Source organism: Telopea speciosissima, chromosome 7 (assembly GCF_018873765.1).
Source record: "Telopea speciosissima isolate NSW1024214 ecotype Mountain lineage chromosome 7, Tspe_v1, whole genome shotgun sequence".
NCBI classification, from domain to species: domain Eukaryota; kingdom Viridiplantae; phylum Streptophyta; class Magnoliopsida; order Proteales; family Proteaceae; genus Telopea; species Telopea speciosissima.
Window position 1 is genome coordinate 58,485,865 of NC_057922.1, and position 16,438 is coordinate 58,502,302.

General features: G+C 39.6%; 1 long non-coding RNA gene across 1 annotated transcript in view; it reads right to left on the reverse strand.

Annotated features, from left to right (window-relative positions):
• Nucleotides 1-2,931: 2,931 nt before the first annotated feature.
• Nucleotides 2,932-16,438, reverse strand: part of LOC122666967 — a 34,966-nt gene continuing 21,459 nt past the window's right edge. Inside the window, exons 3-4 of the long non-coding RNA XR_006333737.1 lie at nucleotides 4,532-4,688; nucleotides 2,932-3,523 (exon numbers count right to left, since the gene is read on the reverse strand). This is a non-coding gene — a long non-coding RNA (uncharacterized LOC122666967). The remainder of the gene's footprint in view (nucleotides 3,524-4,531; nucleotides 4,689-16,438) is intronic.

Here is a 16,438-nt window from a genome sequence, read left to right on the forward strand (position 1 = left end):
GGGTTGTGATCAAGGTCATAGGTATATCAGTATCGATACCCCTATCAATCTTGCCCGATATCAATACTAATACTGATCTGCCATACCAAGTCAGTTGGATTGTTTTGCCTCTCAAAATACTAGTACCTTCGGTTTTGAACCATTCTACACTCCCCAACACCAATACCACTGCTATAGTATTGTATTAGTCTCTGATACCAACAACACTGATATTGCCGACACAATACTATCTAGTACCTGAAACTGTGGCTGTGATCCTAGTTAGCAAAAATGTGTTTCTATTTTTTACCGTTTTAAACACGTTTTGCCATGTTTCTTAAACATATGGGGGGAAAAACAACAAACAGCAAGCATTCCCGTTTTAAAACTCATTTAAAAATGTTCCCTTTTTTTTTGTGTTTTTTAAAACCTTGGACTAATTGATTGACTTACTTAACTGACCATATCTCTCTCTCTCTCTCTCTCTTGAACTCTAATCGGCTTGATTCTATCACCAACATAAAGACTACTCGAAAGGCTGTACTTTCTCTTGATTTCACCTTCAACTCAAAGTCAATGCACAGACTCGGAAATTGAACTACAAACTGATGCATCTACTAAAAAGGGTTTCTAAAACTATGACTCCCAACTCCAAGTAAACATTCATTACTCCTTAAGTCTGTTAGATGTGTTGACAAGAATGAGCAACACCATAGCCAAGATGCATTGCTCAATTTTGGACATTGTGATGTGTTATATTTTGAATCATATTAGATGACATGTCTTAGAACTTACAATGGGTTGTGTGGAATGAATATATGAATTAATTTTGAATGGTACAGTTGTTTTAAACATTAGAAGCATGTATTTCAAATAAAAATTCCTCAATTTATATTAAAATAGTACCATTTTTTTCTGTTCTGCTTTTTTGAAATATAAAAGTTTAAAATCAATACCATCCGTATTCCCTTTTTTACCACTCTGTTTTTTTGACTGTTTTATTTGATCTTCCGTTTTAAATTTTTTACCGTTTAAAACTTGTACCGTCTATTTCACCTTTTTTTACCGTTTCCATTTTTTATAACAACTATGGTTGTGGTCTTGACGCCCCTTGATAATGCTAGGATCCTTTTGCCAAAAAATGAAAGAGAGTTTGAGAATTGAGACATTTGAGTTGGATTTGAGTGTGATTTGGGCTCTGCTATATATTCCTCTTCGCTCATTACCCCAAGTTGTTTGGAACCGACTATCAAAGGAAACAAGGAAACAACAAAACAAACAGAATAAGGGGAAAAAACAAGGCACGAATGATAGAAGAGACGTGAGAGGGATGGATTTAATTGATATAGAAGCATGTTCTGATACTTTTATACTTAACTTTTAAGGATCAGGTAAGGAAATTTGATGATTTAAAGACTAAGTTCGTTTCTAAAAAGCTTTCAAATCAAACTTAGTGCTTTTAGAACAGCTAAAAGTGGTCACAGTATTCCAAAATTCTGTGAAAAGGCTTCAGAGATGACAGTTATTATTATTATTATTATTATTATTAGAGAACTAACTACCAAGAACACCTTTCATAATTGTGAGGTTCTGATGGTATCTATCCCTTTAGCAGAAAAGTAGAAAAATACCACAAGTGGGTTTGGACTTTTTTAGATTATAAAGTGGGTTTGAACTTAGGAATAGAATATAGCACATCAGAAGATGATAATTTAATGTAATTTCCACACTAGGTTAAGATTATATATTCTTATTTCCATAAGAATCATATTAGATTCTGTAAGATTATGCATTCTAATTATTTTAATAATTTTGTTAAAAAATATCCAAATCTCCTAATTTTATTTACATATCCTCTGAAACCAAATTTATTTTTCCCCACATGTCTCTGAGCCAAATAAAACCTCCACTTAGTTAAGCAATAAGTGTTTCTTTCTCCCTTCAGCTTAGGGTAGGAAGCTTTTACTCGAAAAATAAAGGGGAAGGTGTTCCTACAGGGAAGATTCTCCCATCGATCAACTCCATCATATAAGGGGAGCAGGGGCTTTTATGTCATTTCAAATTAGCATTTATATCAATATGACTGCATTTAATGTATGTCGTGCACATTCACAGCCATGCATAAAAACTTTTGCCCAAATAAATAAATAAATAAAAATTGTAGCAGGAAGAATCCAACATACAAGTCAGGTCTATGGACTCGTGATCAGCTAAACCATCAGCTGTAGCATATGGAGATCTGGAATAGCATATGATCAATATGTTCACAAAGATAAAACTCCTGATCATTACAAATTATTAGTTAATACGGTGTTAGGAAACCATCCCAGGACCTAAAATATTGAAGTTCCTCGTATATAGCGAAAGTCAGATGTAAAATTTTCCGAGTAAATGATATTTGACATGAAAATGTTCTTTCCTGTAAAAATTTTCTACTTTTTAGAATGCCATTTTTTTGCATTTTACATCAAAGCAAACAATAAAAAATCCCATTTTATAGGGAAAATTTTCCTTTTCCTCCTACAAGGAAACAAATAGAGCCATAATGAAATGAAAGTTTATCTGACTTCAGGCAGGGAGCCATCTCTGGGAATGAAATGTGTAATGGTGGTTAGTTGAAAATGTAGGAATTGTCAATATAAAAGAATGTAAAAAGAAGGCCTACAAGAAGGTCCAATCCACGGGCCTACTAAATGAAACAAGAAATACACCTAAAACCTGATTAAGCCACTGCAAGCTCAACATTAGTGGGGGATTAGCAACAATAACCCACCCAATCTAAGTAAGTACTCAGTAACTACACATGCACATGGAAAATTGAAGTAAATTGAGCATAAGTGACATATATTCTAAGACATTTAAATTGTCAATTGGTTGCATTCTCGTCTCAGATTATAAGGACCACAATCTTGGGACACTGCCCAGGCTTCAGACTTTACTCATCAAATAGAGAAAATGTTTAGTGTACAAAAGGCCAATTCAGACACCAGAATAATGGATCATAATGTTCTATATGCAATTTTCCTTTTCTAACATATATGTTCCTCATCACAGTGCTAGGTGAATTTTTATGAGTGGAGAATAAATCACAAGAATAATGAGAAGAATCATGAAATGAACAAAAGAAAGAGAGAAAAAATAAATCAGATTAATGATTGCAATGAGAGCTTTAGCTATAAGTGGGGGAAACAATGGCCCTTCATGTCTGGAACTGTCTAATTTCTGAGCAAAAGATTGAAAGGGCAAGAATTGTTGAGACACAGACATTCCCTTTATTCCTCTACCACCACCAGAGACACAGGTGAGGGGATGATACAAAGTTGCAAGGGAGGATCTCTCTTTCGTCCTGTCACTCCCCTAGTTTTCTGCAAATGTGGTCACATCCACTCATGTGTTAAAGAAACAAAAGCTGTTGGTGGGAAGAGTGGGATCAGAATATGGATGTGTTTTTCTTGGACAGATTATGATTCTTTCTTTCAATCACTATCTCTCATATAGATAAGAATCACCACCCTGGACATGATAAACCCTAACTATATGGTTTCTCTTTTAATTAATTATGGTGATAGAAACATAGAGCAAGTGTTAACATGTGATGTAGATTCATGACCTATTCCTATGGTGCTGGAGCCGAAGATGCCCCCCTTTTCTCATTTTGTTCTTTTCTTTTTCTTTTGGGTGGGGGTGGGGGTGGGCGGGGGCCTTGGAAATATTTTTACATCACATGATGCAGAAGCTCACTATGTGCGTCATTTTATTCTACCATAGCATGTATCACATGTTTCTTTTGGATATATAATACTAATCTTTAGAACTCCCTTCGCATCTTTTTAGCAGAATAACTTCTAGGCATAATGAGATGAAGATATCCAAAAGAAGGGGGGAGATTTATAGCATGTTCACCCGGAACATGGATGTATTTTTTTTTTTGGGAGGGGTGTTGGGGGTGTGGGCAGAGGGGGGAAGTGTAATACAAACTTCAAACTTGGCTGTCTAATGCAAGGAAACTTCATCCTAAGGCTTCCATGATAACAATGTAATAACTGTTGTTAAAGATTTTGTGATTCCCATGTTCCAATACCCTGTCTTCTGTGAGTTGAACCACTAATTTGACTCTGATTATTCAGAGGACCTCTTAACTGCTTTTAACTAACTCAACTAACATTTCACTTGTTTGAGGACTTTAACGGGTGCGCTGCATTGGCATCTAACACATTAAAAACTTATTTCGAAACTTGGCATGCTGATAGAAATATTATTTAAATTTACTAACAATATGAGCAAAATTATTTTCTACTAGAAATTTGCAAAATGAGCTTAAATCAACTACCATTGGGGAAAAAGCTACCAGAATCAATGAACATAACAGGAATATGAGGATACAACACAATCAAAGAATTAGCTCCCTGTGGGACCTTGAAAGTGATCTTTTTCTTGTAATAATGTGTTTGGGGGACAACCAAGAAAGAAACATGTGGCATTTGGGTGTCCATAGGATCTACCAAAAGTCAACTTAAAGGTTGCTTTCTTACTGACCTTTCACTTTACTGACATTTCACAAAAATTCTTCCTGCAGAATCTGTTCTAATCATCTCTGCAAGAATCCCATTATTGAGAGTAGCATCTGCTATAACGGCAGCTTTTGTGGCTCCCTCTGCCAAAACTCTATCCAAATAAGCTGAATCGGACATGATTTCCTCGTAGCGAACCTACGGAAGAAAAAATCAGAATAATGACAGAGATACCAAAATTAGTGATAGTAGAACTGCCAACATGTTTTCCAGTCAAGACAGACAAAATATTCCTCTCAATCACGTATAGCAGTGAAAACATCGGTGCTAAACAATGCAATGGCTCCATACATCCAATTTTCCTCAACTATATCCATATGTTTACATAAAATTACTTTAATATATATATATATTGAAGAATCAAAGCACTGACCTAGTGGTTTTGCTGAGAGCGGGCCTTGGCACAACGGTAAGGTTGCTCCATTCCAATCTAGCAGTCATGGGTTCGAGTCGGGAAACAGCCTCTCTGCAAAGCGGGGTTATGGCTGCGTACATTATGACCCTCCCCAGACCCCGCAGTGGTGGGAGCCTTGTGCACTCAGTACCCTTTGGAGAATCAAACCACTGGAAACCATGGTAATGACTTAGCCTAGTCATCCCATCTTTTGAGGGGATTTCAATAAAGTTTTATCTATGTCAGCAAACTGACTTAAATACGGCAATGAATCCACTGATTCTCAGCAAGCTTAGTTGAAATATTTCTATAAGCTTTAGTTACAGAGACGATACAAATTTCACATTAGACAGTTGTGCAAGCAAAAGATTCATAAGCATTTCTTTGCTCCATGGAGCACAGACACATGGCGCAGGTGTCAGCCTCATGAAAGTTCCTTTGGCTCCGTCTTGTTGCAAGGGACAGAAAGGGAAGGGAGGTAACATTAAATCAAAACTAAAATGGAAACTTCTGTATCATTACCTAACATGATTTTTAACCAACTCCAAAACATTCCAAATCTGGTTACTAAATTTTACTACATTTTGCAATCAAATTCCTTGGATTTAATAAGGGGGAAAAGAATCCGTCTGAAAAGTTTGAATACCATATTTAGTGAGTTTGGTACTTACCTAGTAATGATTATAAAAAGTTCCATTTTTATTTTTAAACTGATTTCCCTTCCCTTCCCTTCCTTTAATTGCAACCAGAGAGCCCTCGTTACATTTGCAGACGTGTAGATCTATGGACTTCATAAATGATCAACACACCTGATAGAAATCAGAACTAACTAACCAGTAGAACAGAGAAGAAGAAGAAGAAGAGAAAAGAGAAGGAGATGAAGCACACTGCTGAGAGAAGGAAAGGCAGCCTGCGATAGAAGATGTGTTCTATCACAGGCCCTGGGTTCTATTAATAATAAAGACAAATTAAATTAGGTAAGTTGGTTAGGGGTTTATAATGAAATTACCCCTAAGCCCTCACCTATTACATCTTAACAATAAAGACTTAAAGGAAAGAAAATAACATAGAACCCCACAAAACCCAAAATAACAATGACAAAACTACCCCTAATTCTCAACACTCCCCTTCAAGCTGGAGCATATAGGTCTCCCATGCCCAGCTTGTTACAACAGGTGCAAAAATTAGGAGCAAACAACGATTTGGTGAAGACATCAGTGAACAAACGGAGTCTCAACTAGCTTTTTCAAGATGGCATCGCGAACAAAGTGACAAACTACTTCAATATGTTTAGTCCACTCATGGTAAACCGGAATACTAGCAATATATATAGCTACCTGGTTATCACAACGCATCCTCATCGGCGTAGGCATAGGAAATCCCATTTCAAAGAGGAGAGATATGAGCCACATCAACTCAGCTGTAGTATGGGCCATAGCCCAGCACTCTGCCTCTGCACTCGACCGCGCAACAGTAGTCTGCTTCTTACTACCCCATGAGACAAGATTACCTCCAACAAACGTACAATAACCCGTAGTGGAACGATGATTACTCGCCGACCCAGCCCAATCTGCATCAGAATAAGCAACCAGGTCCATATGCCGATTCGGACGATAAACTAATTCTTTATCGGGAGCACTCTTCAAATAACGAAGAATGCGAATAGCAGCATCCCAGTGAACTTTCTGAGGAGTTTGCATAAACTGGCCCAAAACGCCAACAGCAAAAGAAATGTCCGGTCTCGTGACAGTAAAGTAAATCAACCTTCCAACTAAACTCATGTACCAGTGCACATCCTTGAGGGGATCGCCATCATCTACACCAAACTTCTGATGAGGATCCATAGGAATATCCACTGGCTTAGATGCAAGCATGCTAGTATTAGACAAAAGATCTATTAAGTCATGTAAACCCGATAAGGGTATTTTGGGTATTTTTCTGTCTTTGTCCCCATAGCTAGTTTAGTCGGCTATGTGGGGGTGTTCTTATAATTATGCCCTTCTTTAGAAGATTATAAATAAAGATGCTTGGAGATCACATTGATCATTCAAGCAATTCACCATATTCTGTTTTGTTAACATGACATCATAGCCGAACTCTCTGATCTGAGTTTTCAAAACCCACCTACCTCACTCTTCCCCTAAAAAAATTTTTCTCTCCTTTTTCTTCTTGGTTCTCCACCACACCTTAGGGCAGCACTAATGAGGTGATCATACGATCTAGATGCTGCCCTCCATCCTACCTCTTATCTCTATGTTCTAAATCCAACTTAAGATCGATGGTTGCTACAGCCCTTCTCTACGGATTTTGAAGTACTCCTTTTTTGAAGATCAAGTCCCTCTCAAGGTTGAAGATTGATTTTTCATGAGTGGAGATTCATCTGCAGTCTTGGCCAGCATCTATCCTAGCTCTACCACGATTTTTTGAAGCCCCAACCCAAAGTCAATCTCAACTTTCAAGGTTTTCTAAAACCCTGACTGTTGGAGTAGTCAGAATATTTTATATGAGGGTAGTTCTGTCATTGTCTTGTTATAAGACATGACTAAGTTGTATTTTTCCTTTCTTTTCTTATTTTCATTTACCTCCCTAGGGAGGTCTCTGTAATTTATAGAAGTTAATTAAATGAAGCTAATATGCGCGTTGAGAATCACTCAACACACATAATCGATTCTCTCTTGTCTTCTCTTCTCTTCTTCTTCTTCTTCTTCTTCTTCCTCACCCAGCTCTTCTTGTTCTCTTCCTTGAGTTAACTCATTTATACATTCCAACTTGGTATCAGAGCAGATTTTGAGAGTCGACCTAGTTCCTCTTGCTTCCCAACTCTCCTTGGAACCCTAGAAATGTAAAGGGTTTCATTGAGACCATAGTATGTAAAGTACTTCACATAGAATGATCAATTGTGGTTAGATCTTCAAAGAAATGATGAATAGAGGAGGTCTCTTGGCTGGAAAACTGCATTGAAGCACTTGGAGATGAACCCAGAATTTCCACCAGCCACTCTTATCTCAGTTTCGATTCTGCCTCTTGGCAGGTTGTTTTGCCTTGAAGCTAGGCCCATTTTAGTCGCCTAGAGGTGTCCTTTTAAAGCCCCAAGGGCTCGGTTCTTGAAGGGAGAAGGTTAGAGAGTGTTGCTCTCTCTTTTACTGCTGTACAGGTACCGCCAGCTCTGTTTTTGCTCCTTGTTTGAATCTTATTGAAAGCTTGATGACTTGGATGCTTATTAGCTAATGAGCATGAAAGAGTTAAATCCTTTTATACTAGTTGGGTACTATGGACTGAAGACTGTTGAGTGTTAGAAGGATTTGGTTGGTGTTCTACAAGTTTTTGCTCTCTGTATGCCTGCTGGCTTTGTCATTTGCTCGTTGTCTGGTTGATTTGGAGCCATTTGTTTACTGGTTTGCCTCCGTAGTTTGGGTTGAGTGTACTCTCCATTTGAGCAGAACACTATATTGACTGTTGAAGTGTCTGCATATTATGTCTACTATGTCTGGGAATGATTCTGAGCTCAGTGGACCAACTCCTGGTAGCAGCCTGAGTAGTGGTTTCCCCACTATGACTTCCTTTGATATCCCCGACACCCAAATTTCTGTTGTGAAGTTGGACAATACCAACTACTTAGACTGGTCTCATTCTGTGAAGATATCCCTGCGAAGTAGGGGAAAGTTGGGGTATATTACTGGCTCTATGAAGGAGCCCGCCACTACTGATCCAAGATATCTAAAGGGAGACTAAAAACTCCACAGTTATGACTTGGTTGGTTTTCTCCATGAAACCTGAGATTAGTAGGATATTTATGGACAAGGAAACTACAAAAGATATGTGGGATAGTATCACCAGGACCTTTGATCGAGTTGGTAACTATGCAAAACCACCAAAAAGTCATCAATATGAAACAAGGTGGTAAAAGCATCTCTGATTACTACAACACTGTTATCAACCTGTGGCAAGAATATGATCACTACAGGTACCTTCGATTGTCCAACTCTGAAGATGAAGTCAAGGTTTATAAGAACCAGGAAGTCGAAAGGATCTTCTCTCTACTTGGTGGGCTCAATCTAGAGTATGAGCCCATTTGTCTACAGATCTTCTCCCTTTCCATCCTTGGATGAAGTGTGTAGTTACTTAAAAAGTGAGGAAACCAGGAGAACCATGGATACTGCACCTTCAATAGAGCGATCTGCTCTTGTTTCTAGTTCTCATCGAGATTGGAGAAGTGAGGGGAAAGACCAAGGGCCAACTCATGGAGATCATCGTGAAAAATTTAAATGTGATCACTGTGGAAAATTGGGGCACACTAAGGACAGGTGTTGGGATCTTTATGGGCAGCCCCCTGGTATGCATGGTGGATCCTCTGGTGCCCGTGGTGGTAGGCGGGGAGGAGCTAGGGCCCACTCTATGACATCCGAGACTGAGACATCTGGACCTCAACCTACTCTTGATTCTGTTTCCCAAGATGATATTGTAGCTTTCCACCTGTTGATGTCACACCTTGGTTACTCCTCTACTAGTTCTACCCCTAGAAGGTCAGCTGCTTCTGCCTCAGCTTTGCAGGTCTTGTTTGCACCCTCTACTGCTCCTACTTGGATCATTGACTCTAGAGCCTTCGACCACATGACTGGTATGTCACAATATTATGATTCCTATTACATTTGCTCTGGCTAGGACAAGGTAAGGGTTGCTGATGGTTCCCTTTCTTTTGTCTCTGGTAAGGTTAATGTGAGGGTTACTCCTATTTCTCCGGAGTCTGTTCTTCATGTCCCTGATTTTGCTACTAACCTACTATCAGTAAGTCATTTAACCAAATCCTTAAATTGTTGTGTCACTTTCTTTCCTTCCTATTGTCTTTTTTAGGATTTGGAGACAAAGAGGGTTATTAGCAGTGGGATTGAGAAAGGAGGACTCTATCTTCTTGAACCACGATTACCTAGTTCATCTACTGCTGCAGCTTATGTTTGTGGTCGGAGTGACCGTAGTACTTTGGAGTCGATAATGCTTTGGCATCAACGTTTGGGTCATCCCTCTTTAGTTGTCATGAGGAGACAGTTACCCCATTTGTTTGCTTCTTTCACCAGGAGTCTTCTCTTTGGTATGCATGTGCCTAAGACCTTTTGGTCTGATCCACTTCTTACTGCTTCCTTCCTTATTAACCGGATGCCATCTCCACTCCTTGGCTCCAAATCTCCCCTGGCACTTCTTACTTCTCAATCCTCAGTCTTCTCTTTGCCTCCAAAAGTGTTTGGCTGTGTTTGCTATGTTCATGTCAACAAATCAGCCTGCACCAAGCTTGACCCCAAAGCCCTCAAGTGCATCTTCTTGGACTACTCTGATTCAACAAAAGGGTATAAATGCTACCATCCTCCTTCCCGAAGGCAACTTCTCTCAAAGGATGTCACCTTCTTTGAGTCTATTTCCTTTTTTTCTTCTCCTCAGCATATTCTTCAGGGAGAGAGCATTACTAGAAGTGAACAAGATGCTGATGTTACTGATGTCACTCTTTTTTTATCTCCCTTGCCTACCTCCATTTCCCCATTCCTATTTGATATTGGAAAATACAAAGAAGTGGATGTTGTTGATGTTGTTGATGTTGTTGGTATTGTTGATGTTGATGCAAGTGGTGGTAATGATGCTAGCAGGGAAAAAGAGCACAAGGAAAAAAATTTGCTTGTATTCAAAAGAGGTTAATGCTTGAAGGGAAAAGGAAAGCAACCCTGCCAAAAGTCCTCTTTGGATCCTCATCCTCAGTCTCATCCTCCCCAGTCAGGTAACACTTCTCCTCCTGAATTAGATCTTCCCATTGTTATGAGAAAGTGGAAGAGAGCTTGTACAATCCCAGAGCCCAATTTGTCTCCTACGACTCTATATCTCCTACAGGTATTGCCTTCTCCACTGCCCTTGAGTCTTCTTCCATTCCCAAAAATGTCATAGAGGCCTTATCCGATCCAAAATGGATGCAAGCAATGTCTGAGGAAATGGTGGCTCTGGAGAAGAATAGCACTTGGCCACTGGTTGATCTTCCCAAGGGGAGAATTCCAGTTGGGTACAGATGGGTTTATACCATCAAGTATAGATCGGATGGTACAATGGAAAGATATAAAGCTCGGCTGGTTGCAAAAGGGTACAGTCAAGTGTATGGCATTGACTACAAAGAAACTTTTGCCCTTGTAGCCAAGCATAACTAAATCAGGGTTCTTCTTTCATTGTCAGCTAATAAAGATTCGTCAATGTACCAATTATGTGTGAAGAATGTATTTCTTCATAGAGATTTAGTAGAAGAAGTGTACATACAGACCCCACCTGGTTTTAAGTGTCCCTCAGTTGAAGGGAAAGTGTGTCTGTTGAAGAAAGCTCTCTATGGCCTCAAGCAGTCTCCTAAGGCCTGGTTTGAGAGATTTAGACAAGTCATCCTGAAGAATGGGTATTACCAGAGTCAAGCTGACCACACTTTGTTTATTAGGAGAGGAAATGGTACAGTCACAGCTCTCATTGTCTATGTTGATGACATTGTAGTAACTGGGAATGATGTTGCTCAGATAAAAAAATTGAAGTCTTATCTGGCTAAACAGTTTGAGATCAAGGATCTTGGACTCTTGAAATACTTCTTGGGTATTGAAGTATCTAGATCAAGGCAATGAATCAATATCTGGCAGAGGAAATTTGTCTTGGACCTTTTGAAAGAGAGGCATGATGGGGTGCAAACCAGCAACCTCCCCAAATGATCCGAATCATAAGCATGGTGATGAATGTGGTTCTTCTCTCATAGATGCAAGCAAGTACCAAAGATTAGTTAGGAAACTGATCTATCTCTCTTTGAATCGACCAGACATCACTTATGCAGTTGGAGTGGTGAGTCAGTCATGCATGCTCCCAGGAGTGGACATCTGAATGTGGTTTATCGCATCATTAGGTACTTGAAATCCTCCCCAGGAAAGGGTCTTCTATTTGCCATGCGTGACCACTTGAAGATCAAAGGCTACACAGATGTTGATTGGGCTGGTTCAATCTCTGACAGAAGATCTACTTCTGGGTATTGCACTTTTGTGGGTAGTAATCTAGTTACCTGGAGGAGCAAGAAACAACCAGTTGTAGCTAGATCCAGTGCGAAGGCAAAGTTTAGAGCCATGGCTCATGGATTGTGTGAACTTATATGGCTGAAGAGACTACTTCAAGACTTGAGTTTTAACACTGAAGGACCAATGAGACTTTATTGTGACATCAAAGCTGCTATAAGTATTGCCCATATTCGGGTTCAACATGATCAAACCAAACATATTGAGGTTGATCAACACTTCATCAAAGAGAAGCTGGATTCTGGTTGCATTTGTACTCCTTTGTGAAGACAAGTGATCAAGTAGCAGATATCTTCACCAAGGGTCTCATTCTTGATCTATTTAATACTTTATTTTCACCTGGGAATGTATGACATTTATTCTCCAGCTTGAGGGAGAGTGTTTGAGTTGTTAGAATATTTTATATAAGGATAGTTCTATCATTGTCTTGTTATAACTTATAAGTGTTAGAGTTGTTAGAAGTTATGTAGTAAGGGTAGTTTATGAACTAGCCTTTTGCCTAGTTGCCTTATTATGTATGTTCTATTTTTTATCCTTTTTACCTTTTACCTCCCTACGGAGGTGGATATAATATTCTCTTTATTATCAATGAAGTAATATAGGTGTGTTGAGAAGTCTCTCATACACAAGACATTACAACCGAAATATTCTCCTCTCTTCCTTCTTGTCTCCTTCTTCCTTTTCTCTTTCCACTTCCTCCAACTTCTTCTCCCTCTCTTACTTGCCTTCCTAACCTAAAATTCAACTTGGTATCAGGGCTTTAGGTTTGAGAGTCGTATTCAGCCTCTTATTCCTATTCTTTTTCTTCTCTTTGGGATCCTAGGGCACAAAGGGTTTCAAGGAAAAGATTTCTATGTAAAAAATCAGTTGAAGAAGCATGAAATAGGTTCGATATAACCTATTCAGATGTTTGAAGATGTTATTTGAGCTTTGTTGAAGCTTCTTTGAAGTTTTGAAGCCCTTTTCTACCAAAAAAAAACAGAAGTTTTGAAGCCCTTCAAGCCACTGCTAGAGTTACCGCCAGTCTCAAGTTGCAGTCCCTGTTTTTCTTTCTCTCCGCATGGATTTGAGACTTGGACTGGGTCACTAGAATCGCCCAAGGGTATTTATTAAGCCCCATATATTCCTCCTTGCTGCTTGAAGGATCTGTTTGAGCATTTCTCTTTTTCGTGGGATCTCATTTCCTGCCTAGGTAAAACCGAGAATGCATATTTCCTGTTCTTGTTGTATTTGGAAAGCAATATGTTGCCCTATTGGTTGAGAAATGAGTAGGAAACAGCTTGTGTGAAGCCTTTGAGCTTGTTTAAGTTAGTGTTACCTCTTGAAGAATGTTAGGGTAAAGTTTTGTCAAGATTGGATGGGTTTTCTTCCTTGCTGAAATTCGATTCTTGTATTGGGTTCCATACTTGGGTTGAGTGTGTACTCCCTACTTCTTGTTGGTACTCTTGTTTATGGTCAAGTGCCATTTCCCCTACACTATGGCTGATTCGGATACCTCTGGGCTTGGTTCGGCTGATTCACAGCCCACTCCAACAGCTCCCCAATTTGTTTATAAGAACCCACATCCACAGATTTCCATTGTGAAACTTGATAACACTAATTACTTGGATTGGTCACATTCAGTGAAGCTTTCCTTTAGGAGCAAAGAGAAACTTGGGCATATTACAGGTGTTGTTAAAGCTCCAGAGCCTGGTTCTCCTGCCTATGAGAAATGGGAGACCGAAAATTCCAACGTCATGACATGGCTAATCTTCTCCATGAAGCTTGAGATTGAGAGAAGGTTTATGCGAAAACAAACTGCCAAGGCAATTTGGGACAGTGTCGCCCAGACCTTTGACAGGGTGGGTGACTCCGCCAAGGTCTTTCAGCTTCACCAAAAAATTATTGCAATGAGGCAGGGTGACAGGACTATTTTTGAGTCCTACAATGCTTATATTAGTCTTTTGGAGGAGTATGACCACTACAGGGATCTTCAATTGACCAACCCAAATGATGAAGCAAAGGTGTATCGCACTCTTGAAAAGAAGCATGTCTTCATTTTACTTGGTGGCCTGAACCCTAATTATGAACCAATCCGGCTCCAAATTTTAGGCCTGTCCCCTCTTCCATCTCTTGATGAGGTTTGTTGCTAACTACAGAGTGAGGAGACTCGGCGCGTTGCTATGGAACCAACACCAGCATCATCTCTTGAGAGGTCAGCTCTCCATTCTAGTTCTTTCCGGGACACCCATGGAGGTGGTAAAGGCTAGGGGCCTAATCATGGGGAAGACAGAGCAGTAGAGACAAGTGGTGCTAGTGGTACTCGTGGTGGCCGTAGAGGGAGAGCTCGAGCACACTCTGTGATGACTGAGGCAGATGCTACACAAGGTAACTCCACTTTGGCTGATGCAGTGTTTCGCAAGGTCATGTCACAGCTGAGTACATTTCCTACACCTACAGTGGCCAGCTCCTCTTCATCCTCAGCTTTGCAGGTCTCCACCTCAGCTTCTACTGCAACCCAGTCTTGGGTCATTGACTCTGGTACCACTGAACACATGACTGGTACGTCCCATTATTATGATTCATATACCATTTGTTCTGGTAAGGATAAGGTTAGGGCAGCTGATGGCTCTCTTTCCTCCATCTCTGGTAAGGGTTGCATCCCTGTTACATCATCCATTTCTCTTACTTCAATCCATCATGTTCCTAACCTTACTCTTAATCTTTTATCTGCGAGTCATTTGACTAAATCTCTGAACTATTGTGTCACCTATTTTCCTTCTCACAGTCTTTTTCAAGATTTGGTGACGAAGAGGATTATTGGCAATAGTCATGAGGAGCAAGGCCTTTATCTTTTTTAACCTTTTTTGCCCACAGCTCAGTCAAATGTGTGTAGATGTAATGATAGTAGTTCTGTGGAATCTATTATGTTATGACATCGCCGTCTTGGCCATCCATCTTTTGTTGTAATGAGGAAACAATTACCTCACTTATTTTCTTCTATTGCTTCTTCTCATGTTTTTCAATGTGAACCATGTATGTTTGCCAAACACTGTCGTTCATCTTATCCATATCATGGTAATAGATCTGTTTCTCATTTCCATATTGTGCATACCAATGTTTGGGGGCCTTCCCCTACTACTTTATTTTACTTTGTTTCATTTGTTGATGATTTTTCTCATGCTACTTGGACTATTCTTATGAAGTATAAAAGTGATGTTTATGATCCATTTAAGAATTTTCATCAGATGATTCTTACTTAGTTTGATACTCGAATTAAAATTGTTCAATCTGATAAAGGGGAGGAATACATGTTTGGTGGCCTCCAAACCTTCTTTGCTAATAATGGCATTATCCATCAGCTAGTATGTGTTGACACACCCCAACAAAATGGGGTCGTTGAGAGGAAAAATCGTCATTTATTGGAGGTCACTTGTAGTCTCTTGTTTGGCATGCATGTTCCCAAAACCTTCTAGTCTGAAGCTCTTCTCACTGCTTCCTTTCTCATAAATCGCATACCTACCAAACTCCTTGGTTCTAAATCTCCCTTTGAAACCCTATCTCCACAGGTTTCTGCTTTCTCTCTTCCTCCTAAAGTCTTTGGATGTGTTTATTATGTGCATGTTAACAAACCTACTCGCACTAAACTTGATCCCAAAGCTCTCAAGTGTCTCTTTCTTGGGTATCTCTTTCTTGGGTATTCTTCTACTACCAAAGGCTATAAGTGCTATCACCCTTCTTCCCGTCGGTGTCTTCTCTCTAAAGATGTCACCTTCCATGAATCAGTCCCATTCTTTGCCCCTTCTCAGCATCCTCTTCAGGGGGAGAATTGTGGAAGTAAACAAACTGCTAATTTTCCCTTTCCTTCTCCTCTACCTATCTCTCATTTTATGCTTGACATTGGAAAACACAGGGCTGTGGATGTGGATGATACTGATGATAACAATGAAAAAAAAGTAGCTGTATACAAAAGAAATAAATGCTTGAAAGGAAAGAAGACCTGCCAAGAGTCCTCTTTGGACCCACATCCTGAGATTCATTCTCCTCAGTCAGGTGACATCCATTCTCTTCCTTCTGATTTAGACCTTCCTATTGTTGTTAGAAAAGGGAAAAGAGCTTGTACTAATCCTATAGCCCAGTTTGTTTCCTATGATGCTCTTTCTCCTACAGGTCTTACCTTTAATGTTGCTCTCTCTTCTGTTTCTATTCCCAAGAATGTTACTGAGGCTATGTCTGACCCAAAGTGGAAACAAGCTATGGCTGAGGAGATGATGGCACTTGAGAAGAATAGTACTTGGCAATTAGTGGATCTTCCCAGGGGACGAGTCCCAGTTGGATGCAGATGGATCTGCACAGTCAAGTATCAATCTGAAGGTACTGTTGAAATGCACAAGGCAAGATTGGTAGCCAAGGGGTACAGTCAAGTCTATGGAATTGACTATCAGGAA